The sequence below is a fragment of the Sinocyclocheilus grahami genome, unplaced genomic scaffold, assembly GCF_001515645.1.
Source record: "Sinocyclocheilus grahami isolate Dianchi unplaced genomic scaffold, SAMN03320097.WGS_v1.1 scaffold96.1, whole genome shotgun sequence".
Classification (NCBI taxonomy): Eukaryota; Metazoa; Chordata; class Actinopteri; order Cypriniformes; family Cyprinidae; genus Sinocyclocheilus; species Sinocyclocheilus grahami.
In genome coordinates, this window is record NW_015505275.1 from 932,785 (window position 1) to 936,938 (window position 4,154).

The 4,154-nt window shown below is 39.2% G+C and overlaps 1 protein-coding gene across 3 annotated transcripts in view; it reads left to right on the forward strand.

The window, feature by feature from the left end:
• dop1a (DOP1 leucine zipper like protein A) overlaps nt 1–4,154 on the forward strand; it is a 27,683-nt gene that overhangs the window by 6,329 nt on the left and 17,200 nt on the right. The window lies entirely within an intron of this gene.

Here is a 4,154-nt window from a genome sequence, read left to right on the forward strand (position 1 = left end):
TGTATCGGAGCTATTTGAATTCTACACAATGCTATATTTTATAGCAATATGGATGAGATTGTGGCTGGCATACCCTGTCAAATGTGGCTTTATGGCGCTCAACGGCTCTGAACGGCTCTAGCCCAAGCTGTGATATAAACTAACGCTATTGGCTTTTTTTAAAAGGGGCGGGGCTGTTTGATATGTCCCGCCCTGTCTTCCTGTTTCAGTTAAAATGATGTCAACACAGAGTAATGCTGCGTGTTTCTTTAAATTAAGAAGGATAGATGTGGCTCTTTTTGTTGTTTTGGGCTCTGGGCTCTGAGCATCAATGGGACATCAGAAATCCCTGGTGATCACAGTACTCTAAACAAATATTTTTCTAGACACAGAGAAATCAAAAGCAGTGAAAAAACTTCAAAAGTTCTCTTTCTTGTTTGAGTTTCCTTTTGTTGTAAGATCAAACCGTTTTTGTTATGTCTGCAGTGACACACAGGTGCATGCACACATTTAGTCAATAAGCCACTCTGTGAGTCTTCACTTCTCTCCATGTGGTCTACATGCATGGTTTAGCTGGCAGTGAGACACTGGTCCCAGTGCAGGCACAGACAGAGCTGCTCATTGCCATGCGTTTAAACCGTCCTGCTACCCCTGGGGTTGAGTTTGGGGCTTCAGCAGGGGGAGTTTTGTTTTTGGCATTTTCCTCTCTTGTTTTATTGGAGGGGGAATTGTTTGATTGCGTGCCATCTGGTTTGGACCACTTGTTGTATCTCGCTTGTTTTGGAAGTAGGTTATTGCAGGGACCGTCTGTTCCTCTGACTGTGCAGCCATGCGTTAGACCAAGTGTGAAATCCCTAAAGAGCTGAAACACACACACTTGCACAGGCATTCACAGTATAATGGAGATAACTTTTTTTCTCAAGGGTACTGCAGAGGAATCTATCTTTGGTACTTTTGTTACATTTAGACTTGTTACATGCCGTCTGTTCCTCTGACTGTGCAGCCATGCGTTAGACCAAGTGTGAAATCCCTAAAGAGCTGAAACGCACACACTTGCACAGGCATTCACAGTATAATGGAGATAACTTTTTTTCTCAAGGGTACTGCAGAGGAATCTATCTTTGGTACTTTTGTTACATTTAGACTTGTTACATTTTTTAAATGCATGTTATAGATCTTGTTATACAGTGGTTGCAAAAAATATTAGAACACTAGTATTTTCACCAGCTAAAAATGGTTTTAAAGGGTTAGTTCACCCAAAAATGAAAATTCTGTTATTAATTACTCACCCTCATGTCGTTCCAAACCCGTAAGACCTTCGTTCATCTTTCGGAACACAAATCAAGATATTTTTGATAAAATCTGAGAGCTCTCTGACCATCCGTAGACAGCAATGCAACTGCAATGTTCCCAGGTCCAGAAACGTAGCAAGGAAATCGGTAAAATAGTCCATGTGACATCAGTGGTTCAATCGTAATCTTACGAAGCTACGAGAATACTTTTTGTGAGCAAAGAAAACAATAATAACATAATTTATTCAACAATTCTTCTACCCGAGTTACCGTCTTCCGCCATTTTGGAGGGTACCCCAGAACGTAATAAACGTAAACAGTGTTGTTTACGTTCAGTAGACAGCGTGCGCATGCTGAATGTTGATTACATTCTGGGGTACTCTCCAAAATGGCAGAAATTACAGTTGAAACACTGATGTCACATGGACTATTTTAACGAATTCCTTGATACGTTTCTGGACCTGGGAACTTTTACATTTTGCCGTTAAATGTAATAATCCAGTGAGATTTTTGTTTGCACAACGAGTCTGACAACAGCCACTGCTCCACACAAAGATCTGACCTCATCATCAATTCAGTCTGTCTGGAATGACATGAAGAAACCGAACAAACTGAGACAGACTAAATCCAGAAGAACTGTGGCAACGTCTCCAAGATGCTTCAAGGTACCAACCTGCAAAGCTACTGAAAAATTATGCACAAGTGCACCTAGGGCAAAAGCTGCTTTAAACTCAAAGGATGGTCACACCAAATGTTGATTTAATTTAGTTAATAGAAATTAATTGATAGAGAAAATCTATTTATGACGTTATTTTTGACAACATCCTCATTTTAAAGCATTTTTACACAAGTGCCTAAAACTTTTAACAGTACTGTAGCTTTGCAGGTAGGTTTCTTGAAGCATCTTGGAGACATTGTCACAGTTCTTCTGGATGTAGTGTGTCTCAATTTGTTCGGTTTCTTTGTCATTCTAGACAGACTGGATGATGATGAGATCAGATCTCAGTGCGGAGCACTGGCTGTTGTCAGACTCCTTGTGCAAAAAAACAAATCTCACTGAATTATTACAATTACTGGCAAAATGAATGTTTGGAAATGTAAACTGATATTTCCTACTGACACACTACAGCAAAAAATAGAAATAACTGACTTAAAACCATTTTTAGCTGGTTAAAATACTGGTGTTATAATAATTTTGGCCACCACTGTAGATTGTGAAGGATTCATCCATGTATATATTTCATTTGTGTATGTATATACAGTGCTGTGTGAAAGCTTGTGAACCATTTAGAATTTTCTATAGTTCTGCATAAATATGACCTAAAACATAATTAGATTTTCACACAAATCCTGAAAGTAGACAAAGAGAATCCAATCAAACAAAGGAGACAAAAATATATACTTTGTCATTTATTTATTGAGAAAAATGATCCGGTGTTAAATATTTGTGAGTGGCAAAAGTATGTGAATCTTTGCTTTCAGTATCTGGTGTGACCCCCTTTTACAGCAGTAACTATAAGTAACGTATTTTGTAACTGCTGATCAGTCCTGCACAACTGCTTGTAGGAATTTTAGGCCATTCCTCAGTACAGAACCACTTCAACTCTGTGATGTTGGTGGGTTTCCTCCTATGAACTGCTTGCTTCAGGTCCTTCCACAAAATTTCATTTGGATTAAGGTCCGGAACTTGACTTGGCCATTCCAAAACATTAATTTTGTTCTTCTTTAACCATTCTTTGATAGAACGACTTGTGTACTTGGGGTTGTTGTCTTGCTGCATGACCCACTTTCTCTTGAGATTCAGTTCTCGGACAGATGTCCTGACATTTTCCTTCAGAATTTGCTGGTATAATTCAGAATGCATTGTTCCATCATTGATGGCAAGCCGTCCTGGACCAGATGCAGCAAAACAGGCCCAAACCATGATACTACCACCACCATGTTTCACAGATGGGATAAGGTTCTTATGCTGGAATGCAGTGTTTTCTTTCTCCAAACATAACGCTGCTCATTTAAACCAAAATGTTCTATTTTGGTCTCATCCATCCACAAAACATTTCTCCAGTATTCCTCTGGCTTGTCCACATGATCTTTAGCAAACTGCAGATGGGCAGCAAGGTTCTTTTTGGAGAGCAGTGGCTTTCTTCTTGCGACTCTGCCATGGACACCATGGTTGTTCAGTGTCCTCCTGATGATAGGCTCATAAACATTAACATTTGCCAATGTGAGAAAAGCCTTTAGTTGCTTAAAAGTTAGCCTGCAGTCCTTTGAAACCTAGTGGACTTTTACACGTCTTGCTTTTAGAGTGTTCTTTGTTGGTGGACCACTCCTAGGGAGGGTAACAGTGGTCTTGAATTTCCTCCATTTGTACACAATCTGTCTGACTGTGGATTGGTGGGGTCCAAACTCTTTGCCACTAGAGATGGCTTTGAAACCTTTTCTAGCCTGATGAGCAACACCAACTCTTTTTCTGAGGTCCTCGGAGATCTAATTTGTTTGTGCCATGATACTCTTCCACAAACATAACCAAACTTTGATAAATCCCTGTTCTTTAAATAAAACAGGGCACACACTGACACCTGATAGTCATCTCACTGATTAAAAACTCCTTTGAACAGATGGACTCTAGTTTCACCTTCAAATTAACAGCTAAACCTAGAGATTCACATACTTTTGCCGCTCACAGATATGTAATATTGGATAATTTTCCTGAATAAATAAATGCCAAAGTATGTATTTTCATCTCATTTGTTTGACTGGGTTCTCTTTGTCAACTTTCAGGACTTGTGCAAAAGTCTGATTATGTTTAGGTTATATTTATGCAGAAATATAGAAAATTCTAAAGGGTTCACAAACTTTCAAGCGGCACTGTATGTATATATA